Here is a 27,435-nt window from a genome sequence, read left to right as displayed (position 1 = left end):
ACCAACTGCCCCAGGAGAGGAAGCACAGCACCACCATTTGCCATGGGCTGATCCAGACTGCAATGGAACAGGGTGATGCCCCTGAACACCTGCAATACATTGATGACATCATTGTGTGGGGCAACAAGGCAGAATTTTTTGAGAAGGGGAAAAGAATATTTCAGATTCTTCTGAAAGCTGGCTTCGCCATAAAAAGATGCAAGGTCAAGGGACCTGCACAGGAGATCCAGTTCTTAGGAATAAAATGGCAGGATGGACGCCATCATGTGCCTATGGATGTGGTTAACAAGATAGCAACTGTGTCCCCACCAGCTAACAAGAAAGAAACACAAGCTTTCCTAGACCTTGTGGGATTCTAGAGAATGCATATTCCAGATTATAGTCAGCTTGTGAGCCCTCTCTATCGAGTGACCTGAAAGAGAAACTGGTTTGAATGGGGCCCCGAGTAACAGCAAGCCTTTGAGCAGATCAAACAGGAGATAGCTTGCGCAGTAGCCCTCGGGCCTCTCCGTACAGGACCAGCTGTGCAAAATGTTCTCTACACTGCAGCTGGGGAGCATGGCCTCACCTGGAGCCTCTGGCAGAAAACACCAGGAGAACCCTGAGGTAGACCATTAGGGTTTTGGAGCTGGGGGTATTGAGGATCAGAAGCCCACTATACCCTGACTGAAAAGAGATACAAGCAGCATATGAGGGAGTTCAAGCAGCTTCAGAAGTTGATGGTACAGAAGCATATCTCCTCTTGGCACCGTGATTGCCTGTGCTATACTGGATGTTCAAAGGAAACATCCCCTCTACACATCGCACAACCGACGCTACATGGAGTGAGTTGATGCCTTGAACAAAGGCAGGAGAAGGAAAATTTTACTGTATCGCTGTACTAACGAACTTTTGCTTGCTTGAAAACTTCAAAATTTTGGTATGTACTAATTAGATAAGAAAAACCTTGAGCTTTGTCAATGGTATGTGTTGGAGGCGCCAACAGACAGGAGGCCTCGGGCCTGATATGCATCAACAGACAAGAAGCCTTGGGCCTTGATGATAAGCTTTGAGTTCTGCTGAGTTTTTGTAATTAAAACTTGCCAAGGCCAGTTAACTAGGAGAAAGAGATGACCCAAACTGCGTGTGATCAAAGGGTGGACACTATGTAAATGATAATATGAATATATATGACTGGAATTTTGCTTGATGTAGGTAAAGGTGTGCACAATAGGTGGAGTGATCCCCCAGTGCACCCAGCACTGCAATAAAGAATGCCTGCTCTCTAAAACTCCAAAATCGAATCTTAGAGAGTTTCTTTGACTGGCTTTTTTGGAAACAATTTGGCAACCCAGACGGGACACTGCCTTTGAACATCGACAGCTCCGTGGGATCTCTGGACCTCCAGCTGGCACCGAGGATTTCTCGGGGAGAACCTCTGATCCCTGTGTCACAACCCAGACTGTACAGACCAGGGAGTCATGTTTAATTCAAAATTCCCTCGGGCTAAATTGAGGTGAAACGACACCAAACGATCAGTTAAAGATTTTATTCATGACAGAAGCAAACTGAACATGGGAGGCCTGATAGTAGGTGGCAGGGTTTCTCATAACAGGAATTGGCATGAAACTACTTCTGTAAACTCTGTGTATTGGGTCTGGCTGAGATGGAGTTAATTCTCCCCATAGCAGCCCTCATAGCACTGTGCTCTGCATCAGTAGCTAGAAAGGTGTTGATAACACACCAGTGTTTTGGCTACTGCTGAGCAGTGCTGGCACAGCATCAAGGCTGTCTCTCCAACATTTTTGCCCCCCCTCAATGGCAGGCTGGGGCTGGGCAAGATCTTGGGAGGGGACATAGCCAGGACAGCTGACCTAAACTAACCAAACAGATATTCCATATGACATCAGCTCAGATATAAAAACTAAGAAAAGGGAGACGGAAGGGGGGGCATTTTTGTCTTCCGGAGCAACCACTACACGTACTGAAGCCCTGCTTCCCAGGAAGTGGCTAGACATCGCCTGCTGATGGGAAGTAGAGAATAACATCATTTGTTTTTTTCTTTGCTTTCGCGCGCGACCTTTGCTTTCACTTTATTAAACTGTCCTTATCTTGACCCACGAGCCTTTTGTTATATTTTCTCCCCCCTGTCCAGCTGACGAGGGGGAGTGATAGAGCGGCTTTGGCGGGCACCTGGCGACCAGCCAGGGTCAACCCACCACAGTCCTTTTTGGCGCCCAATGTGGGGCAAGACTATGGCAGTTTTGCATTAAGCGTGCCATAGCTAGTTATTAAGTGGCAAGCTCCTGTGCAGGTCATGGAGCTTGTTGGCTGCTTGCTTATCTCTGTCTTGCTGAGTTTGGGAACATGGTAATACAAATAAGAGCTACGTGCTTTGTCCTGGCACTGATGGCTTTACTATGCTGTGGGAGCTATCTTGTGGGGAGAATGAAGGAACTTGGGAACATGCTAATACAAATAATGTCCATGTACTTTGCCCTGGCACTGATGGCTTTGCTGTGTTGTGGGAGCTATCTTGTGGAGGAGATGAGGGAATACATCTCCCTCTCCGTACCGGGTATTGATGTGAATGGTTTTATTATGCAGGCTCCCGAGGTCCTTGTTCACCCTTATGTGACCTGTTCAATACTAATAATTAATACTGGTGGTATATTACGGGTATTGTGGAATCTGGTCTTGTCCTGGTATCAGAGAAGACAAGTTTCAGGTGAGGCAATACTGAAATGTGCCCTCAAGCGACCAGTCCCTGGGAGGCAGGGTATATGGAAAGATTTGGGCAGATTCCTAGGACGGTTATCACCTCCTGTCGTGGTTTACCCACAGCCAGCAACTAAGCACCACGCAGCCGCTCACTGACTCCCCCCGATCCAGTGGGATGGGGGAGAAAATCGGGAAAAAGAAGTAAAACTCCCGGGTTGAGATAAGAATGGTTTAATAGAACAGAAAAGAAGAAACTAATAATGATAATGATAACACTAATAAAATGACAACAGTAGTAATAAAAGGATTGGAATGTAAAAATGATGCGCAGGGCAATTGCTCACCACCTGCCGACCGACACCCAGCTAGTCCCCGAGCGGCGATTCCCCGCCCCCACTTCCCAGTTCCTATACTAGATGGGACGTCCCATGGTATGGAATACACCATTGGCCAGCTTGGGTCAGGTGCCCTGGCTGTGTCCTGTGCCAAATTCTTGTGCCCCTCCAGCTTTCTCGCTGGCTGGGCATGAGAAGCTGAAAAATCCTTGACTATAGTCTAAAAACTACTGAGCAACAACTGAAAACATCAGTGTTATCAACATTCTTCTCATACTGAACTCAAAACATAGCACTGTACCACCTACTAGGAAGACAGTTAACTCTATCCCAGCTGAAATCAGGACATACACCCACTCAATGCCATGCTCTTTGGCCCAGGTGTCTATGAGGTTGTTTCGGAAGTGAGTCCCGTTGTCTGACTCAATTCTTTCTGGGGTGCCATGTCGCCACAAGACCTGCTTCTCAACGCCCAGGATAGTGTTCCGGGCAGTGGCATGGGGCACGGAATATGTTTCCAGCCATCCGGTGGTTGCTTCCACCATTGTCAGCACATAGCGCTTGCCTTGGTGACTTTGTGGGAGTGTGATATAGTCAATCTGCCAGGCTTCCCAAATTTATATTTCAGCCATCGCCCTCCATACCACAGGGGCTTTAACCGCTTGGCTTGCTTAATTGCAGCACATGTGTCACATTCATGGATAACCTGCGCGATAGTGTCCATGGTCAGGTCCACCCCTCGATCTCGAGCCCATCTATATGTTGCATCTCTTCCCTGATGGCCTGAGGTATCATGGGCCCACCAAGCCATAAATAGCTCACCCTTATGTTGCCAGTCCAGGTCCACCTGAGCCACTTCAATCTTAGTGGCCTGATCTGCCTGCTGGTTGTTTCATTGTTCTTCAGTGGCCTGACTCTTGGGTACGTGAGTATCTACATGACGTACTTTTACAACCAGATTCTCTAGCTGAACAGCAATATCTTGCCACAGTGCGGCAGCCCAAATGGGTTTACCTCTGCGCTGCCAGTTGCTCTGCTTCCATTGCTGTAGCCACCCCCACAGGGCATTTGCCACCATCCATGAGTCAGTATAGAGATAGAGCACTGGCCACTTTTCTCTTTCAGCAATGTCTAACGCTAGTTGGATGGCTTTCACCTCTGCAAACTGACTCGATTCACCTTCTCCTTCAGCAGTTTCTGCGACTAGTCGTGTAGGACTCCATACAGCAGCCTTCCACCTCCGATGTTTTCCCACAATGCGACAGGACCCATCACTGAACAGGGCATATTGCCTCTCATTTTCTGGCAGTTTATTATACAGCGGGGCTTCTTCAGCACGTGCCACCTCCTCCTCTGGTGACATTCTAAAATCTTTGCCTTCTGGCCAGTCCGTGATCACTTCTAACATTCCTGGGCGACTGGGGTTTCCTATGCGAGCCCGTTGTGTGATCAGTGCGATCCACTTACTCCACGTGGCGTCATTCGCGTGATGTGTAGAGGAGACCCTCCCTTTGAACATCCAGCCCAGCACTGGCAGTCGGGGTGCTAAGAGGTGCTGTGTCTCAGTACCAACCACTTCTGAGGCGGCTCCAACTCCTTCATACGCTGCCAATATCTCTTTTTCAGTTGGAGTATAGCGAGCCTCGGATCCTCGATATCCTCAACTCCAAAACCCCAGGGGTCGGCCTCGGGTCTCCCCAGGTGCTTTCTGCCAGAGGCTCCAGGTAGGGCCATTCTCCCCAGCCCCAGTGTAGAGCACATTTTTAACATCTTGTCCTGTCTGGACTGGTCCAAGGGCTACTGCATGAACAATCTCCCGTTTAATTTGTTCAAAGGCTTGTTGTTGCTCAGGGCCCCATTTAAAATCATTCTTCTTCCGGGTCACTTGATAGAGAGGGTTTACAAGCAGACTGTTATTTGGAATATGCATTCTCCAAAACCCCACAACACCTAAGAAGGCCTGTGTGTCCTTTTATTAGTCGGGGGAGACATAGCTGCTATTTTGTTAATCACGTCCATTGGGATCTGATGACGTCCATCTTGCCATTTTATTCCCAAAAACTGGATCTCCTGTGCAGGTCCCTTGACCTTACTTTCTTTTATGGCAAAACCGGCTTTCAGAAGGATTTGGATTATTTTCTTCCCCTTCTCAAAGACTTCTTCTGCTGTGTTGCCCCATACGATGATGTCATCGATGTATTGCAGGTGCTCCGGAGCTTCACCTTTTTCCAGTGCAGTCTGGATTAGTCCATGGCAAATGGTGGGGCTGTTTCCACCCCTGGGGCAACCAGTTCCAAGTGTACTGGACACCCCCTCCAAGTAAAGGCAAATTGTGGATGACACTCTGCTGCCAGAGGGATTGAGAAAAACGCATTACCAATGTCAATTGCGGCATACCACTTGGCTGCCTTTGACTCTAGCTCGTATTGAAGTTCTAGCATATCTGGAACGGCAGCACTCAGCGGTGGCGTAACTTCATTCAGGCCGCGATAGTCAACTGTTAGTCTCCACTCCCCATCAGACTTCCGCACTGGCCATATGGGACTATTAAAGGGTGAGCGAGTTTTGCTGATCACTCCTTGGATCTCCAGTTGGCGAATCATTTTCTGGATGGGAATCAGAGAGTCTCGGTTGGTGCGATATTGCCGCCGGTGCACCGTCGTGGTAGCAATTGGCACTTGTTGTTCTTCAACCTTCAGCAACCCCACAGCCGAAGGGTCTTGAGAGAGACCAGGCAGGGTAGACAGCTGTTCAGTGCCCTCCTTCTCCAAGGCAGCTATACCGAAAGCCCATCGATGCCCCTTTGGGTCCTTATAATACCCTCTCCTGAGGTAGTCTATGCCAAGGATACACGGAGCCTCTGGACCAGTCACAATGGGGTGTTTCTGCCATTCATTTCCAGTTAGGCTTACTTCAGCTTCCAATACAGTTAACTCTTGGGATCCCCCTGTCACACCAGAAATACAAATGGGTTCTGCCCCTTTATAATTTGATGGCATTAGAGTGCACTGTGCGCCGGTGTCTACTAGAGCCTTGTACTCCTGTGGGTCTGACGTGCCAGGCCATTGAATCCACACAGTCCAATAGACCCGGTTATCCCTTTCCTCCCCCTGGCTGGAGGCAGGGCCCCTCTAATTCTGGTTAGAGTATTCGGTATTCACTTCTCATAAAATTGGCTCAGAAGTCTCTTCAAGAGGATCGGAAATAAAATCAGCCCTTCTACTCTATTTGGAAACTGGAGCGGCATTTTTCCTGGTAGAATCCCCTTTTGTGGTGGTTTTTCCTCGCAGCTCACGTACCCGTGCATTTAGGACAGAGGTGGGTTTTCCGTCCCATTTCCTCATGTCCTCTCCATGATCACATAGGTAAAACTGAAAAAGAGATACTAGCAGCATGTGAGGGGGTTCGAGCTGCTTCAGAAGTTGTTGGTACAGAAGCATATCTCCTCTTGGCACCACGATTGCCCGTGCTGCACTGGATGTTCAAAGGAAACATCCCCTCTACACATCATGCAACCAGCGCTACATGGAGTAAGTGGATAGCATTGATCACGCAACGAGCTTGACTGGGGAAATCCAACCGCCCGGGAATTCTGGAAGAGATCATGGACTGGCCAGAAGGCAGGGATTTTGGAGCATCACCTGAGGAGGTGGCTCGTGCCCAAGAGGCACCACCATATAATGAGTTTTCAGAAGACAAAAGGCGTTATGCTTTGTTTACTGATGGATCCTGTCGTGTGGTAGGGAACCATCGGAAGCGGAAAGTTGCTGTGTGGAGTCCCACACGACAAGTCATTGAGGCCACTGAAGGAGAAGGTGAGTCAAGTCAGTTTGCAGAAGTGAAAGCCATCCAACTAGCCCTAGATATTGCTGAACGAGAAAAGTGGCTGGTACTCTATCTCTATACCGACTCCTGGATGGTGGCTAATGCCCTATGGGGGTGGCTACAGCAGTGGAAGAAGACCAATTGGCAACGCAGGGGTAAACCCATCTGGGCAGCTGCATTGTGGCAGGGCATTGCTGCCCGTGTTGTCGCGGTCAAGACGGACAAACGACAAGTAAGCATTCTTATAGTACAAGCAAAGAAGGGTTTTTTTTATTACTACAAGCCAGCAAATTTATACCCATTATACTTGTTACCTTGTACATATGTCTGTCCCTTATTGGTCAAAAAGTTGTCAGAAGTTGTTTTTCTCACCCCTCGTTGGGTGACTTTTTCAGGTTACTTATCACAACTGCAAACGGTCAACACATTCCTTAAACTTAGTTTCCCACGCATGCTTTTCATTCTTTCTTGTTCTCTCATGGGAACACTGTAATCTTGTCAAAGTCAATATCCTCCCCAGGCCCCTTGGTCCAGCCGAGGTCCTCCACAGTTCCCCCTTTTTGTTTTTGCGCCAAATATGCCATGTGAATTGTCCGCTTCAGGGCCCTTTGCAGCAAGGACAGCACACATGGGAGGATGCTCAATACAATGATAATAATTGTCAATATTAATAATCCTGGTTTTGATACTCCCTTTAACCACCCTCCAATCCCCCATTGGGAGAACAAGCCATCCAACCCAAAAAACCCAACATCTTCTGTCAGCTTCTGCACCTCCTTTCGCAGCTGTTGGATACTCTGGGACACTGACACTGAATGATCTGATAGGTTCATACAACACATACCATTAAGGTTTTCACAACTGTGGCCATGGGCCAACAATAGAAAATCAATAGCTGCTCCGTTTTATAGCGTAGCATGGCATATAGAATCTATATCTAGCAATAATCCAGAAAGAGCTTGTGATGTAGCATTGCTTTGAGTGCTTAGCCAGCATCCCTCTTGGCCCGTAGCTTTTGCAAGCGTTACCCATACGTTCATCTTGGGCTGCGATGGTACCCATATTGCAACCACTACTCTGAGGAGACTGCAGCAGGCGATGACACTTCTAAGTAGGGTTTTACCAGTCATGCCGGCACCCATCGCGGTCCAGTATCTGTGGAGACACAAGCATAACCTCGACCCCAGGTTAATAAGTCACAAGGTGCAGACCATTGACCCGTCTGCAGGTCCCGTATCTGAACCTTAACCCCGGGGTCACACCAGATATACTTGTCAATGACCCAAAATGATGCAGCATTGGTGGTTGTTGAACATCATCAGTGACCTGCAGAAAATTTAAGACATACGTGGCCTTGTTAAGTCGAGCCTCCGGGCCCTCACCCATCATTCCCCCTTTTTGTTTTTGAAGCATATGCTTTAGAGTTCCACAGGCACGCTCTACAATGCCTTGTCCTGTGGGAGAATGAGGGATACCGGTGACATGGGTAATTCCCCAAAGCTGCAAAAAGGCAGTCACCTTGGTAGAAAGATAGGCTGGACCGCTGTCAGTCTTAATTTGCTGAGGTACACCAGCCACAGAAAACGCTCGTTGCCAGTGTCAAATAACATCCCTGGCGGCTTTACCTGTATGAGCGGTGGCAATAACAACAGAAGAAAAAGTATCAATAGACACATGCACATATTTCAACCGCCCAAACTCAGGAATATGTGTCACGTCAGTCTGACAGATTTGCAAGGCTCGAAGGCCTCTAGGGTTGTTTCCATAATAATGAGGTACATGGTGGCCCTGACAGTCAGGGCACGCGGCGACGATGGCACGAGCCTCAGAGTTTGACAATCAAAATTGCCGCTTTAAGGCCCGATGTCCTTGGTGAAAAAAACGATGAGCTTCGATCACCTGTTGTCTCACATTTGGTACTGGACCTATTGCCACCCCCGATACGAGAGCATCTGCATGAGCATTCCCTTCCACAATAAAACCAGGCAAGCTTGTGTGGCTTTTAATATGCATGACATAATATGGGGAGCGGCGTTCCTGAATCTCCATCCATAACAGCTTCAACACCCCAAATAACTTTTCATTTCCCACCTGACCAAGCACAGCCTTATCCAATCTTTGGACCAAACCCGCCACATAAGCTGAATCGGTGACAACGTTTACAGGATCTGGAAAATGTTGAAACACCATCACCATTGCTCGAAGTTCTACAACTTGAGGGGAGCCTTCTTGCTGTTCTATCTTCTGTTGCCATTGCCGGCCATCATGCCACACAATGGCTGCTTTTCCTGTTTTTCCCGAACCGTCAGTGAACACCGTGGGACCAATCACCGGCTCTGATTGACTTAGTTGCTTTTGTGCAAAGCGTATTTGACTTCCCATTTTAATTAACAGGTGAGAGGGAAGCTGATACCCAATTTGCCCGGTATAATTTGCCAAGGCTGCTTGCAATGCGGAGCTGTTAGCGAGACACCATTCAAAATAATCGGTTTTAACAGGCACAGTGATACATTCCAGGTCCCTGGCTATCAATTCCATACATCGAACTTGGGTCTTCATGATAATTTGGGCTAAAAGCTCAAAAAGACCTGGGGCGGTTTTGTTTGGTCTGAACGGTAAGAAGGCCCATTCTAACACATGCAATGGATCCAGCCAATCAGAATTCCATTGTGCGATCATGGCAAAAGGTACCAGTTTGTCTATTAATACAAAAACCTGAATTGAAACTGTCAGATCAATTCTCCACACATGTCTATGCACAATTGCTTGCTCTACTTCTGTAATTACTTGTTTTGCCTCAGGGGTTAATGCCCGTGGTGCAGCAATGTCTGTATCACCCTTCAATAAATCCAAAAGTGGCTGTAATTTCGATGATGGCAACCCTAAATAGGGTCGAACCCAATTGATCACTCCGGCCAATTTTTGTACGTCATTTAAAGTTTTTATCTCCAATTGTAACTGAATGGGTTGTGGTGCGACCGTCTGATTTAATACTTTCATACCTAAATACAGCCACGGCTGTTGATGCTGTACCTTTTCAGGTGCAATAACTAGGCCTAATTGCTGCAGTGAATCATGTGCTGTGACTTCCATTTCGCTTAACATCTGTTGAGATGGAGCGGCTAACAAAATGTCATCCATATAATGATAACAATAACATGTTGGGAATGCAGCACGAACTGGACTTAAGGCCTTTGCCACAAACCACTGACAAATTGTGGGAGAATTTTTCATTCCCTGAGGCAAAACTTTCCAATGATACCTTTTCGACGGCTCACTGTTGTTCACTGAGGGTACAGTGAAAGCAAACTTCTCCATATCAGGTGCGGCTAAAGAGATGGTGAAAAAACAATCTTTTAAGTCCATTACAATAATTTCCCATTGCATTGGAATCATAGTTGGAGAAGGTAACCCTGGCTGCAATGCCCCCATGGTTGCTACTACCTCATTAATCTTCCGTAAATCATGCAATAGCCTCCATTTTCCAGATTTCTTTTTGATCACAAACACTGGTGTGTTCCATGGGCTATGAGAGGCCTCAATATGTCCTGCGGCCAATTGTTCTGCAACTAAAGATTTCAAGGCTAGGAGTTTTTCTTGATTGAGGGGCCACTGATCCACCCACACTGGTTTATCTGTTAACCAGGTCAGTGCCAGCGTTGGGCGCTCCATGCCCTGCAGCACAGTCGCCCCTATGAAAAATCCATGGTAAGACGCATCCCCCATTGATCCAACACATCTCGACCCCATAAATTAAGTGGCAAAGTGGTGACATATGGCCTCACAGTGGCTTTCTGTCCCTCTGGGTTGCTTATTAGCACAGGTTTTGCTACAATAAAACTATTTGAAACTCCACCTACACCCAACACTCCTTCCGCATTTACAACCAATGGCCACGAGGAGGGCCAGGTACGCTGCGCTATGATGGTCATATCAGCCCCAGAGTCCAGCAAACCTATCAATTTTATCTGTGATGAGGATGCATTTGCCATAGTGAGGGTACAGGTCATTTCTGGCCTGCTTTCCGTAATGCGTTGCGACCAAAATACCTGCGGCTTTCCAGTGGACCCAAAACCTTGAGTACCACGAGTTACCTGTTCTGTCGCAGGCATGCAGCTCATAAATGGTACGAGTTGAGCAATTCGTGTGCCTCCTTTTATAGTGACTGGAGGGGTTGCAGTAGATACCATTGCACATATTTGTCCGTGATAATCAGCATCAATAACTCCCACATGCACACTTAACCCTTGCAAAGTACTACTTGATCGTCCTGTTAGTAAGGCACTTAATCCTTTACCAATCGGTCCCCAGGCTTCCAGAGGCACTTTATGCACTCCTTGGGCAGATAAAGTTACTGTGTGGGCAGTGCATACATCCATCCCTGCTGCTCCTTGGGTTTGTCCCTGTAACTTGTCACAAAGGCTTGTGGTGTCTGCGCTGGCTGTTGTACCAGAAAGGGGTTGCTGGAGTGGTAGGGCATTTGTGTCTGCACGCGCCCCTTCGCGCTCTTTCTGCCGTTTCCCGACTGGAGGGGTTGACTGTTAGCATGAAATTTAGATTTACATTGCTTTGCAAAGTGTCCCAGCTTTCCGCACTTAAGACATGTAGCTGCTCCCACGGCCACCTGCCCGGCTCCTCCTTTTCTATTTTTAGTGGGACAGTTAGCCTTGTCATGTCCAGTCTGTCCGCAGCAGTAACATTTCTGATTAGACGTATGCATTGCAGACATAGCTGTAGCTAATGCAGACATTTTGTGTTCAACAGAGCCCACCTTCCCGCAAGCAGTAATCATAGCTTCTAGGGTTGGATCCCCAGGGAGCGTCTCAATCACCTTTTGACAATCTGCGTTAGCATTGTCACGGGCTAACTGTTTTACCAGCATTTCTTGTATATGTGCATCAAATACCTGCCGCTCTATAGCCCCCATCAATTTCTCTACAAACGACAGAAACGGCTCTTTAGCCCCCTGTTTAATCATGGTATATCTTGCCTTAGGCTCCGCCAGCTCTGCCGTTTGGAGCAAAGCTTCTACACCAATAGTCTTTACTTGCTCCAATACAAGCAGATGCCTTTGAGCCTGATGTTGAGGATTATTAAATTGACCAGTCCCAGTCAGAACATCAGCTCCGTTACCATAATGTGGATGGGTTTGTGAAAGCTGCAAATTGTGTACTGCTTGCACCTCTGCTCTCTGAGTCCAGATACTACGAAAAATGGTGCATTGCACAGGTTGGAAAATAATTTGAGCAATTTGAGCAAAATCATAAGGTGTCATTTCTTCCATAGTGAATAGGCGTATTAATTGCATAACTGCGGGGGAGTTGGGACCATATTGCGCAGTTGCCTTTTGAAAATCCTGTATAACTTTCCATGAATATGGTCTATGTTCATCCATAATTCCTTGTCCTGGATCACCCCGTACCACGGGGAAAGCCATCGCCCCAGTCCCCCTTAAATTCGTTTCACCGGAGTTGCCTGCTGTTACAGGAACGTTAATTTGCTCGGATAGGTCCCAATTTCCTTCTTGCAGAGCTCGAGCTTTCACCTGCTGCCAGAATTTCAGGGGGTTGTGGGGACTGACAGTAATTTGAGCCGGCGGAAGGACCCAGGGCTGTCCTCAGCAACGCAAGCCTCCTTGTAATTGTCCCTTTTTCGGTGTTCCCGCAGACCCCCCAGATTCAGGATTCCCCATATTATTGTCCATGGGATCATCCCAATCCTCTGATGTTTCGGCTGGCAGAGGGGGGTACAGGCACGAGGTCCCCTGTTCCCCTCCCTGGGCTCGGGGTGGGGGGGGGGGGCGCTATTCATCCCTTCTCGATCCTCTGAATCAGGCGGCAATGGGGAAGCGGACGGGTTAACCGGGGCTTCTGCCGTTTCAGCGGGGCATACGTCACTACCAGGAAGCAAGTCCTGGGGCCGCTTATATGTTCTATCTTTAATAGTCCAAGGATGTCCTGAGGGCCGCTCATCATCAGAGTCATCAACGAAAGGGTTCTTTTGTCGGCCCCGTGGCTTTGGCCACCCTGCACGCTTGCCAGAGGACTAGGCAACAGACCCCACGTCCTCTGTGGGAGAGGACTGTCCTCCCCCCACGATAGGGACGTCTGGCTCCTTCATCCTATCCCTTTGTTCTTTAATGTCTTTGACGGTTTCAAGGAGCAGGCACCACGTCTCCAGGAGGCTGGCTGCCTCCTTAGACCCTCGGGACGCACTGTCAAACAGCTTGTCCCCGAGTCCTTGCCACACAGGCACACTAAAGGCAGTCACTGTATCTGCTTTATATCCATGTTGCTTGCCCCATAAGAGCATTTTCCGCAACATCAACTCTTCTACTTTAAGTCCTCTCTTTTGCAATATTACTTTCCACATATTTACAATTCCGGCGTCCTCTTTACTGAGGGTCCCGCCCATGTTCCCGGCAGCTCACCTGTTTATCTCCAGGTGTCAAGTATCAGTCTGGACTAGCAGCTCTTCCCGCGGCTCTCAAGCTATGCCGAGCTCCGTCTCCACTGCTCTCCTCGCAGTCACAAGCATTATTTACAGCATCACTTCGGGGTCACCAATTGTCACGGTCGAGACGGACAAACGACAAGTACGCATTCCTATAGTACAAGCAAAGAAGGTTTTTTTATTACTACAAGCCAGCAAATTTATACCCATTATACTTGTTACCTTGTACATATGTCTGTCCCTTATTGGTCAAAAGGTTGTCAGAAGTTGTTTTTCTCACCCCTCATTGGGTGACTTTTTCAGGTTACTTATCACAACTGCAAACGGTCAACACATTCCTTAAACTTAGTTTCCCAGGCATGCTTCTCATCCTTTCTTGTTCTCTCACGGGAACACTGTAATCTTGTCAAGGTCAATATCCTCCCCAGGCCCCTCGGTCCAGCCAAGGTCCTCCACAGGCCCATGTTACTGACCCTCCCTTGTTTAGACCAGTAACATGGTTACTGTTACTGTTACATGAATCCCATTCAGAGATTCCTGTCTCTAGTAATGACACAAAATGGACGGGAGGGATATGGTTACTACCTCCTGGCCCACTAGAAGAAAAGAAAGAATGGATCCATGTCAATGACACACATGCTTATTACTCCCTGAAATGGTCCGAGGGAGGATTGTCTCGGCCAGTATTGCAAGCTCAGTATAATAATAATACTGGACCTTTTTTCATGAAGTCATGGGTGATAGGTATGCCATTTATAAAATGACAAATAGCTCATGGTGATTATCAAAAGAACAATTCCTTGTATAAGTTTGAACCTGACACAGAATCACAAAGATTCGGTGATGATATGTACTTCGCATCCTTATGCTTTTGTAGCAGCTCAATTTCTAGATATCGCTTTACATAACCATGCTTTTGAAACTAATCTGAATTAACCTTGGTATTTTAGCTGTTTTACTCATAAGAATATATCTGAACTAAGTCTTACAGTAATCATGCCAATGCGATGTCATGCTGAATTGTGGATCCCTGTAAATAGGACTAGATTGTGGGAAGGGGAATCAGGATTAAGTCAATTATCAAGGCTTTTAAAGTGGACAATTAGTCACCCAAAACGATTTATAGGATGGCTAATTGCCTTTATAATATCAGCTATCATTATTGCAGCTACTGCCACCATTGCTACCATGGCACTTGCGAAATCTGTTCAGACTGCTCACACAGTAGCTAATGTATTAGAAAATGTTACAGCTGAAATGAATACCCAGGTACAAATTGATCAACAAATATTAGCATGATTGGATGCTTTAGAAGCAGTGGTAATTTGGCTTGGAGTGTATTGGGCTTGTGTGGCAAGGTTTTGGTAGCGGGGGGTTACAGGGGTGGCTTCTGTGGGGGCTGCTGGAGGCTTCCCCTGTGTCCAATGGAGCCAATGCCAGCCGGCTCTAAGACGGACCCGCCGCTGGCCAAAGCCAAGCCAATCAGCGATAGTGATAGTGCCTCTGTGATGACATATTTAAAAAAAAAAAAAAAAAAAAAAAAAGGGAAAAGGGGTTGCAGGACACACAGAAACGGCAGCTGGAGAGAGGAGTGAGAACATGTGAGAGAAACAACCCTGCAGACACCAAGGTCAGTGAAGAAGGAGGGGGAGGAGGCGCTCCAGGCGCCAGAGCAGAGATTCCCCTGCAGGCCTTGGTGAAGACCATGGTGAGGCAGGCTTTCCCCCTGCAGCCCATGGAGGTTAATGGTGGAGCAGATATCCACCTGCAGCCCGTGGAGGACCCCACGCCGGAGCAGGTGGATGCCCAAAGGAGGCTGTGACCCCGTGGGAAGCCCATGCTGGAGCAGGCTCCTGGCAGGACCTGCAGATCTGTGGAGAAGCCCACGGAGTGGGTTTTCTGGCAGGACTTGTGACCCCGCAGGGGACCCATGCTGGAGCGGTATGCTCCTGAAGGACCGCACGCCGTGGAAGGGACCCATGCTGGAGCAGTTCGTGGAGGACTGTCTCCCGTGGGAGAGATCCCACGCTGGAACAGGGGAAGAGTGTGATGAGTGCTGCCCCTGAGGAGGATGAAGCGACAGAGATAACGTGTGATGAACTGACCGCAAACCCCATTTCCCGTCCCCCTGTCCAGCTGAGGAGGGGGGAGTGATAGAATGGCTTTGGTGGGTGCCTGGCATCCAGCCAGGGTCAACCCATCACATGGAGATAGACAAAGTGCATTACAAAATAGAATGAAATTACATTACAATTGGGAATTTCAAAAGCAAGGGCTGTGTGTAACTCCTTTAAAATGGAATGAAAGTGTATGTGACTGGAATCAGGTGAAGGTGCATTTACAAGGTACATTTGCTACTAATGATGCAGGAGAGATCTAAGATCTTGCACAGATATTACAAGATCAAATGGGAAATATACAAAATTAGCAGAACAAGATGTTTTTTGAAGAACTGTCTAATAGGGTTAAATCGTTAAATCCAAAAACATGGTTTGAAGGTTTAAATCTGTGTATGTGAATTTGTATTGCTGTTGGAGGGTTATTAATCATTTGTATGTTTGTAGCAATCAGAATCAGCTGAGGAGCAGTATGAGGATTGCATCGATCCGAAATTAGAGTCCTCACTGCCTTCCTCGTGAATCTGATGTTCCTAAAGCAAAAAGGGGGAGATGTGGGAGCAGCTCGGAACACCTGGCTTTTGAATCAAGGGTGAACGTTAGAACTTGTGCTGCATGTTTGCCAAGCCTTTGAAGAACTAGTTTTACAAGGTCAGGTCGGAGGATTGCCCGGTGTGTGCCTGGGAAGAAGTGGCTGAAGACAGTCACAGTATGGGTGTGGAGTGTGTTTATCTTTAAGTGTTCTGAGGACTGGCAAACATCCCAGCCGAGCCAGATATGTGCTCCTGTTTTAGTAACATATAAATGTGCTGTAAGAGACAATAAAGAGGTCTTTTTGCCATTGCTTCGGAACCACCTCGTTGTCATCCCGAGTGCCTCTTTCATCACTGCAACCCACACTGTGCGTGACCAAAGGGTAGACGCTATGTAAATGATAATATGAATATGTATGACTGGAATAATATAAATTTCTGCTTGTTGTAGGTAACGGTGTGCACGATAGGTGGAGCGATCCCCCGTGCACCCAGTGCTGCAATAAAGAATGCCTGCTTTCTAAAACTCCAAAATCAAGTCTTAAAGAGTTTCTTTGACTGGCTTTTTTGGTAACAGGGTAGTGTTAATCACGCAACAGGCTCGACTGGAGAGCCAGAAGGCAGAGATTTTGGAGCATTGCCTGAGGAGGTGGTTCGTGCCCAGGAGGAACCACCATAAAATTAGTTATCAGAAGATGAAAGGCATTATGCTCTGTTTACTGATGGATCCTGTCGTGTTGTAGGAAACCATCGGATGTGGAAAGCTGCTGTGTAGAGTCCCACTGATACCAAAAAGCCGGTCGAAGAAACTCTCTAAGACTCTTTTTGGAGTTTTAGAAAGCAGGCATTCTTTATTGCAGCGCTGGATTCACGGGGGATAATTCCACCTAGTGTGCATACCACAGCTTTAGCACAAACAGGTTATATAGAATAATTAATTGCATATTCATCAGATTAGTATACATATACATAAAAATTATTGCAACTGGTTATCTTAGTACTGCCTACATCCGATCATGCGCAATGAAGGATCCATTTGAGTCGAAGGGCTGCTTTTGCGACCACCGACCCATTTGAAGTTCTTGCTGGCTGTCCTTGAAGTCTTTATTCTTGTCCTTGTTCTTTGATCTTGAAGCTTAATGCAGTTTCAATCACATGTGGTCAGTTTCAACATTGTTCTCATCTGGCGTACAGGAACATCTAGTCATAAGAGCCAAGAACTGCCAAACGTATGAATAATTACTAGTTAATCACTTGACTAGACTTTGTAATTATCTCCCCGGTTACCCTTTGTCTATTGTTTCAACCATAATGTTAATATATGATCATTTATCAAATCTCACTTGCACAGTCACCTAGCAGCAAACCAGTTTTCATAGAAGGTACAAAATATTAAAACCATAAAAGTTTGAACAAACCACACGAAATGTATGGACATATGCTATCACCACATGACAAGTCGTTGAAGCCGTTGAAGGAGAAGGAGAGTCAAGTCAGCCTGCAGAAGTGAAAGCCATCCAACCAGCCCTAGAGATTGCTGAATGAGAAAAGTGGACAGTACTCTACCTCTGTACTGACTCCTGGATGGTGGCTAATGCCCTGTGGGGGTGGCTACAGCAGTGGAAGAAGACCAATTGGCAGTGCAGAGGTAAACCCATCTGGGCTGCTGTATTCTGGCAAGACATCACTGCGCAAGTAGAAAACATCGCTGTAAAGATACATCATGTAGATGCTCACAAGCCCCAAAAATGTGCCACTCAAGAACATTGAAACAATGAGCAGGTAGACCAGGCTGCCAGAATTGAAGTGGCTCGGGTGGACCTGGACTGGGAACGTAAGGGTGAGCTATTTGTAATTTGATGGGCCCACAAAACATCGGGACATCTAGGGAGAGATGCAACATACAAATGGGCTCATGATCGAGGAGTGGACCTGACCATGGAGGCCATCACACAGGTCATTCATGAATGTGAAACATGTGCCGCAGTCAAGCGAGCCACACAAGTAAAGTATCCCTGGAATGGAGGGTGGTGGCTGGGTTTTCGATATGGGGAGGCCTGGCAAATTGACTACATTGGACTACTGCCACAAATCCGCAAAGACAAGCGCTACATGCTCACCATGGTGGAAGCAACTATTGGTTGGCTAGAAACAAGCCCTGTAAACCATGCCACTGCCCGAAACACCATCTTAGGCCTTGAAAGGCAAGTTCTATGGTAACAGGGTACCCCAGAAAGAATGGAGTCAGACAATGGGACTCACTTCCAAAGTAATCTCAGACTCCTGGGCCAAGAAGCACAGGCACTGAGTGGGTGTATCACATCCCCTATCACCCTCAAGCCTCTGGAAAGCTTGAAAGATATAATGGATTGTTAAAGACTATGCTGAGAGTGTTGGGCAATGAGGCATGGAAGCACTGGGATGTAAGTTTAGCAGCAGGCACTGGGCTGGTGTCGTGGTTTCAGCCCAGCCGGTAACAAAGGACCACGCAGCCGCTCGCTCACTCCTCCGCCCCCCCTCCGGTGGGATGGGGAGGAGACGGAGGAGAGGAAAAAAAAGAAAAAGAAACTGGAACCTCGAGGGTTGAGATAAAGGCAGTTTACTGGGACAAACACAAAGAGATTACAACAACAACAACGGCACTAATGAAAAAAAAAAGTATACAAAAAGAGTGATGCACAGTGCAACTGCTCACCACCCGGGACCCGACGCTCCACCACTTCCCCCACCGAAAACAGAGACCACCCCCCGGCCCGCTCCCCATTTATATACTGGGCAGGATGTCACATGGTATGGAATAGCTCCTTGGCTAGTTCAGGTCAGCTGCCCCGGCTATGCCCCCCACCTCCCAGGTTCCTGTAAAAATTAACTCTATCCCAGCTGAACCCAGGACAGCTGGTTAACAGCAGACGATCTGCTAACCATCCTGGTCCTGCCCAAACAATACCCCTACATACTGTGGGAGGAGATAAGGTCCCCGTAGTGCACATAGGGAGGTGGCTGGGGAAGGCAGTGTGGATTGCTCCTCCCTTGGGAAAAGGCAAACCCATTCGTAGGATTGTCTTTGCTCAAGGACCCCAGTGTACTTGGTGGGTAATGCGGAAGAATGGGGAGACCCAGTGTGTACCTCAAGGAGGTTTAACCTTGGGGGAAAATAATCCGTGGTGTGAGTTGTATGTTGTAGGAAGTAATGTAGCAGGAACTACGTGAACTAATGAAGAGTGAGCTTTGCAAGGAATTGGGCAAGTGCAGCAATGACTTAAACCAAGCTTGTGCCCTGGGAGAGAAGGAGCCAGGCAATCTTTAGATCATGTCCTATTGTCTACCAGCATAAAATGGTGCATTTGTACACTTTTTGGGTGTGTGCAACAGTTATATAGACCTTGGCAATTTCTAAACTGGACCTGCTGTACTTAAGTATTGTGGTAGTCATGGAAGAATGGATAAATGTGCAATTAGATGAACAGGTTTTTTCCTCTGAAAAGAACAAGGGTGTAGATACTTCACTATTGATTTAAGAGAGAGTTTCATACAGAACATAAAAAATTACTCTTAAGAGAATCTATTAACAAGTTGTGCCTTAAGCAGCATAAGATGCATCTCCTGCAGATTTATGTCCCTATGTCCTGTTTTTTCCTTTCCCAATGACATTAATTCCAGTGCCCATCCCTCCTCTCTGTTCCTTTATTGTTTTGTCACTGGGCAAGGCCAAGTGCATTGCCTGATTAGTCTGGAACTATGCATGTGCTGATTTGCCAATGAGGTGTTGCTAACCAGAATATTTTAAAAACTGAATTCTGCTGTAGAGAAACTGATTTGGGTCTTTCTCCTTTACCCAGATACTAACTTTCACAAAACTTTTGGGGATTTTATCATCTCTGGTATTTCAATGTCTCTTTCTAAATTAAATTTGTAATGCTAAAAGTATGTGTGGGGTGGCATGGTGATACCAACAGACACGTGAACAGTGAAACAGCATAAACTTTGTTTCTGTGAGAAATGAAGGTGAAAATATATATTCATTCCTAGATACACTGCATCAAACTGTACATGATTCTGGCTTGGACATGCTAGGCCTCTGTCATAAAATAAATAGTGATGAATCTGAACTTATTTGAATATATATATATGTATGTGAGAGACTGAAAGAGTTAATGTCTCAAGCATTGTGGTGGGGAAGTTTTGCTTAACCACAAACTCTGCATAGCAAGGAACCACAGGTGAAAAGAAGCCGATCAGCACAGGACATCAGCAACAGGACAGGGAGGGCGTGCTGGAGGGTGCGCAGCTCCTGTTCTGATAATGCTGTTGTGATATGCTGAGCAGGACAGCTCACCATGCATGACAAAAGATCACATATGCAGGGAAAGGGAAGTTACTCCACAAAGGACCCCCAAGTCCCAAAGGCTCACAAACTGCTCATGACACCTAATTGGCCTAATAAATTCAAGTGCCTACCCGAAGGAGGGGCAAGGATGATAGAAGGACACAAACTGAAGTCCCACGTGTGCAAGCCCACCGGAACTGGACCCCTCGGCTGACTGGACCAACGCTGCACCCAGGACCAGTGATATCTTTCTCTCTTCCTTTTTTCTCCTTCTGTCTTGTTCTCTCTTTCTTTTTCCTTTTCCACAATCCCTACACCTCATCCCTTTAGACATAAAACCGTTGGCCAAGCCTGGGACTATGAGTGGATCCAGCCACCCCTAGGCTCTTCTCCGAGAAGGAGTCTAGAAAGCAAGGGGGTCTGCTCTGAACCTCGTGACTCAATGGGAGGGCTCTCCTCATTCCCTGAATTGATGTATATGGTTACCACGGGTTACACGGTTCACTGAGGTAGTCCCATGCCAATTCCTGTTGTGAGAGACCACGCCACCTACTATCACGCCTCCCAAGTTCAGTTTGCTTCTGTCATGAATAAAATCTTTAACTGATCGTTTGGTGTCATTTCACCTTAATTTAGCCCGAGGGAATTCCGAATTCAACACGACTCCCTGGTCTGTCCGGTCCGGGTTGTGACAACATATACCCTAAATGTTGTTTCAAAGTGGAATTTTTGTGGTCAAATTTTCATTGAAGTTAGGCTCTCAGTGGTTTCTAGACATTTTACTGGATCTTTTTCTATTACATCTAAAAGTCAATAAATAATAGTTGGAGATTTATAATGCAAGAAGTGATTTGCTATTATGAGTGGCATCACCATGAGAATTTGAATCCTGTGAACACAAAATGTCTTTTCTGCAAGACAATAAGTATAAATATGGCACGTGTACTGGTTTTGGCTAGGAGAGAGTTAATTTTCTTCACAGTAGCTAGTATGGGGCTATGATTTGGATTTGTGACCAAAACAGTGTTGATAACACACCCGTGTTTTTGCTATTGCTGTATGGTGCCTACACAGTGTCAAGGCCTTTTCTGCTTCTCACACTGTCCTGCCAGCGAGTAGGCTGGGGGTGCACAAGAGGTTGGGAGGGGACACAGCTGGGGTGACAGCTGACCCCAACTGACCAAAGGGATATTCCAGACCATATGACATCATGCTCAGCAGTAAAAGCTGGGGGGAAGGAGGAGGAAGGGGGACATTCAGAGTTATGGCATTTGTCTTCCCAAGTAACCATTACACGTGATGGAGCCCTGCTTTCCTGGAGATGGCTGAACACCTGCCTGCTGATGGGAAGTAGTGAATGAATTCCTTGTTTTGCTTTTCTTGTGCACACAGCTTTTGCTTTCGCTATTAAACTGTCTTTATCTCAACCCACAAGTTTTTCTCACTTTTACCCTTCCGATTCTCTTCCCATCCCGCTGGGGGGGGAAATGAGCAAGCAGCTGTGTGGTGCTTAGCTGCTGGCCTGGGGTTAAACCATGACAGCACGCAGTATTAAAAATGGTTTAATCAATTTTATTTAATATTAAATTAAAATGTGTTATTAAAGGCTTCTTAAACTGTATATTTTTTGTAAAACTTTTAAATGAGAACTCCATCCGCTGTAGTCAAGCATAAATAACAGGCATATTTGCACTTTCTCTGCTCTGTGCCTTCTGTGTAAATCGACTGCCAAGATAGTCCGCAGCTTGATAGTAATGAAGATGTCAATTTTCTAGTTGATTTTAATTACTTATGAGGAAAATGGAAAAATTAAATGACAGAGAGCACTCATGGTGGAAAAAAAAAGCTTAAACAGTCAGACTGAAACATTAAATATTTTCCTCAAGCGCCTGCTAAGGCTTTGTTATTGTCCATGTGAAACTTCCTTTCTACTTTCAGTGAAATTGCCATGATCACAATTTCTTTCATAATCTTAAATGCTTGAAACCTGTAATAGAACTGTTACTGATTTGTTATTGATTTGTCAGAATTAATCATATTTAATTTTAATAAGAATATAGAATTGTAATCGACAGGGAACCAAATTGTTCCCTGACATTGTGTAATTCGTGTTGAATTAAAAAGAAGACAATAAGGTTTACATATCAATCGGGAAGGGGGAAGGGACACATTGTGATTGACTAGATAAGGAGGGAAAAGACCATGGACCAGATAAGGGGTTTAACTCTACCTCGACTGCATTCCTCCACATCAAAAGACATTCCACAGACACTCTCCGTTGAGAAGATTGACCAAATCTACCCATTAACAAACCTGTGAAGAAAGAAGAAGCAAGACAAGGCGGAGATTTACAAGAAAGGGGTGCATGAACTGTATAAAAGGAATGTAACTAGAAGAGAAAGTTGCGAGCCGTTGGTGGAGCGCGGACTCCCCGGCCGCCCAGCGCTGCTTGCTTGCTATTCTCAATAAATATATGAATTATATATAGAATTGCCTCTGTTGATTTAAAACAGAATTATAAGAATTTTAACAAAACGATACATATCTATTGCATATTATATATTTGGCCATGGGAGTGTTAAGTTAGAGATGTAGTCATAGGAACAAAGGAACTTCAGAGTATTGTCCAAAATCATTTAACCACAGAAACTTGGACAGAGATTAGTAGATTGGTAGTGTTTTGTTTTAAGGAACTAAGGAAACCGTTATGGACACCAGTTTGCTGCTTGGAAACCCCTTACCCTTCCCACCTCGATCTAATTATTGAGAATTCCAATCAGTAGAGTTAAGCGAGATTAACCAATGATTGTTTAAACATAAGAACATTAATAAGATAGTGAGACTAAGGGCCAATCACTAGAAACACTAAATTTAAGAATTAACATTGAATGTACTTTTATGTAAATCTCATATATGATGGTAAAATCGTACTGCGCAGAATCACATAAGAAAGGTCAACTATCGGACACAGTGAGGAAGACTATGGAAGACCACCAGAGGGCTACTGAAGACCACCAGAGACTTCACCACGCCTGCGCAGGAGGACATTTGCATATGTTAATAACTTCCCGGAAATCTAATGTATATGTACAACCCTTCTTGGAAATCTAATGAATATGAATGAATAAGTTTAATATAAGGTACATGATTTTGGTGCTCAGGTGTGTGTGGTTCGTTAGAGGACTCGCCCACGCACCCGGCCGTTAATAAAGAAGTGTCTGCTTATCTACACTAAATTGGTGTTGATAAGTTCTTTATTCCGAGTTTTTCGGCAACAGAACCAGCACAAAATGTTGTGAAGAAATTGCTTCATATAAAAAATAATGCACATTCTGGATGACTTTCTAAACAGCATGATGCAATTTTTCTCTCTCAGGAAGCCACCAGCTATCTTCTTCCATTACTGGAGTGTCGTGGTTTAACCCCAGCCAGCAACTAAGCACCATGCAGCCGCTCACTCACTTCCCCCCTCCCCCCCCCCCTCCCCAGTGGTATGGGGGAGAGAATCGAAAAAAAAAGTAAAACTCTTGGGTTGAGATAAGAACAGTTTAGTAGGACAAAAAGGAAGGAACTCATAATGATAATAATAACAATAATAAAATGACAATAATAATAAAAGGATTGGAATTTACAAAACAATTGATGCACAATTCAACTGCTCACCACTCTCCGATCGATGCCCAGTTAGTTCCTGAGCAGCGATTCCCCCCAGCCCCACTCCCCTCAGTTTATATACTGGGCATGACGTCATATGGTATGGAATATTCCTTTGGCCAGTTTGGGTCAGCTGTCCTGGTTCTGTCCCCTCCCAACTTCTTGTGTCCCTCCAGCCTTCTTGCGCCCCTCCAGCCTTCTTGCTGGCTGGGTATGAGAAGCTGAAAAAAATCCTTGACTTAGTCTAAACATTACTTAGCAACAGCTGAAAACATCAGTGTGTTATCAACATTCTTCTCATACTGAACACAAGACACAACACTATACCAGCTACTAGAAAGAAAATTAACTCTATCCCAGCTGAAACCAGGACATGGAGTTTGGTACTTTCTCCCCTTTTTGTGCATCTTAAATAATGTTGACAGTAAGATCTGCTTCTAAGTCACTTTGGCATTTTCTGGTCAAAAATCTTGAGCAGCTATTTCCAGCTGCACCTTCATCTAATTGAAGTAGATATCTTAAATCCAGTAAAATCTTAGCTCAGGCAGGACATAGGACACAAATCATACTGATGCTGTCAATGGATGGAGAGCAGCCATCCGTTCCCATTCTGCTGGACCTTTCTGCATAATTTAATGTTGTCAATCAATAGATATTTCTTAAAGATGTGGCAAGGATCCAGAGTAGTTGTGATGGGTTAACCCTGGCTGAACACCAGGTACCCACCAAAGCCGTTCTATCACTCCCCCATCCTCAGCTGGATAGGGGAGAGAAAATATAACAAAAGGCTCGCGGGTCGAGATAAGGACAGGAGAGATCATTCACTATTACCGTCACGGGCAAAACAGACTCAGTTTGCAAAATTAACTCAATTTATTACAAATCAACCAGAGCAAGGTAATGAGAAGTAAAATGAAATCTCAGAACACCTTCCCACCACCCCTCCGTTCTTCCCGGGCACAACTACCCTCCCGGATTTCACCACCAAGCCCCCCCAGCGGCACAGGGGGACAGGGATGGGGTTTATGGTCATCACACGTTATTTTCTGCCGCTTCACCTCCTCAGGACGAGGGCCGATCACACTCTTCCCCTGCTCCAGCGTGGGGTCCCACCCACGGGAGACAGTCCTCCACGAACTCCTCCAACGTGGGCCATTCCCACGGGCTGCAGTTCTTCACGAACTGCTCCAGCATGGGTCCATTCCACGGTGTGCAGTCCTTCAGGAGCACACTGCTCCAGCGCGGGTCCCCCACGGGGTCACAAGTCCTGCCAGAAAACCTGCTCCGTGGGCTCCTCTCTCCACAGATCCGCAGGTCCTGCCAGGAACCTGCTCCAGCGCGGGGTTCCCGCGGGGTCACAGCCTCCTTCGGGAACCCACCTGCTCCGGCGTGGGGTCCTCCACGGGCTACAGGTGGATATCTGCTCCACCGTGGACCTCCCTGGACTGCAGGGGGACAGCCTGCCTCACCAGGGTCTTCACCACGGGCTGCAGGGGAATCTTCGCTCCGGCGCCTGGAGCACCTTCTCCCCCTCCTTCTTCACTGACCTTGGTGTCCGCAGGCTTGTTTCTCTTACATGTTCTCACTCCTCACTCCGGCGGCAGTTTCTCCCCGTCCCAACTTTTTTTCCTTCTTAAAAATGTTATCACAGAGGCGTTACCACTATCACTGATTGGCTCGGCCTTGGCCAGCGGCGGGTCCGTCTTAGAGCCAGCTAGTATGGGCTCGCTCTCTCTCGAACACAGGGGAAGCTTCCAGCAGCTTCTTACAGAAGCCACCCCTGTAACCCCCACCCCCCCCCGCTACCAAAACCTTGCCAAACAAAACCAATACAGTAGTACACTACATTTTCTGAAAGGATGTTCAGTGGAATGGAAGAATGAACAGTGTTAGCAAACTGTACTTCCAACTGTAGGGCATTTTGGTAGTTGTGTACCATTTCTCCATAAGTAAGTCAGTCTTTTTGCTCTTATTGAACATCTACTTGCAGGTACAAGGTAGACTGCTGGCACAGCTTGGATGTCAGCAGCAGACAGAGGTGTGAGAGACTGAATTGTTATCTCAAGCTATTTGTCTCAAAGATTGTTTGTTGTGAGAGACTGGACTATCATCTCAAGCCATTCCTCTCAAGGATTGTTTGCTGTGATGAGCCTCTTATCTTATCCCAGAAATGGCTTGTTTAAGCAGGACACTCCTCTGCCCAAAAGGACGATTATCAGGCCACTGAGGCATCCAGGGGAGGAGAGAGGCTGGAGCCAGCAAAGAATGTGGAGACTACCATTCTCATGGAAACTGTAGTCTTTGAGATAAGGTACTGGTTTCTGGTGTTGATCACGTGGAGGTCCTGTGATAGACAAAACCTGCAGCGTGTAAACAGTGCGTGAACAACACATATGTGCATGCATCATCGAACTATGCCCTATAAGAAACCGTGGAGACAAGCCGTGGTGTGCACCCACCACCGAAGAATTGAAGTCTGAGGACCAACGGGACGCCGCTGGATCCATGGTGGCGACTATCCTTGCAACTCTATCCCGACTGCTTGCTTGATTTCTGCCTTGTCTTCTATTCTATCCTATCACTACTATTTTCTACTTTTGATAATAAAAGCTCTTTTGGGTATACGGCATTTGACCTCGTTTGTGTCTTAATCTTGCTCTTGGGATCATATCGAAACCTTCCCCGACATTGGATCGGGACAATAGGGTACACTTGTCCCTTGCTGTATGTGACTGTATGATTACCCAGAATTTAAGCCACTAGGTGGATGAGATTTGCTCTTCAGCAAACCATTCTTGGACAAAGTGGTGGTTCTGTTTATGGACAGAAATGAGCCAGTCTCCTCTGGCTTTACCTGTCTAGCTCCTCCAAACAAATTTATGTGTCCTTGGATCCCCAAATGCTAGTATAGATGCAGCTCAAAGGAATGCTTTCTGCCATCTCCAGTTAATGAAACTTATCATCTTGGCAAATGTTGATCGGGTTCACTTTTCACTGGTTCATGCTCACTTTTGTCACCTCTACTGAAGTTTAGTAAACATGGGCATAAGGGAGTATCATTAGGAAACTATATCTAGTTCAGAACATTACATCATGTTTCCTTAGCAGTTGCAGGCCACCACATGCAGACCATAACTATCCTCTGTTCTCTGCACTGCCGTCTCATTTCAGATTGGGCAATGTACAAGGTCTCGATCCTCATATTTAGGGTATTCAGTGGTGTAAGCACAGAACACCTACTTAGCCTTCTCTGATATAAATGTATAGGAGCATCTCCACTGAAACAAAACTCTTCAGTGTCCATGAAATGGTTTCTTGGGAAGAGGATAAAAGAACGTACAGTAGGAATTAGTAGTGCTGACCAGTGTGTTGCCTGAAGGCAATCATACTAAGGGAAAAGAGATTGTCAAAGACATTAGACTGAACATTATTTTGGGGATGAAATATTCTAGTAGGTAGAGTTTACAAAGCAACGTGTGCTTATCCATAAG

The 27,435-nt window shown here is 46.3% G+C and overlaps 1 protein-coding gene across 1 annotated transcript in view; it reads left to right on the top strand.

The window, feature by feature from the left end:
• Window positions 1-27,435, top strand: part of LOC126035456 (uncharacterized) — a 430,975-nt gene that overhangs the window by 312,621 nt on the left and 90,919 nt on the right. The window lies entirely within an intron of this gene.

The sequence above is a fragment of the Accipiter gentilis genome, chromosome W, assembly GCF_929443795.1.
Source record: "Accipiter gentilis chromosome W, bAccGen1.1, whole genome shotgun sequence".
NCBI lineage: Eukaryota > Metazoa > Chordata > Aves > Accipitriformes > Accipitridae > Astur > Astur gentilis.
The sequence above is the reverse complement of the archived record's forward strand: the minus strand, read 5'-3'. Positions and strand labels throughout refer to the sequence as shown.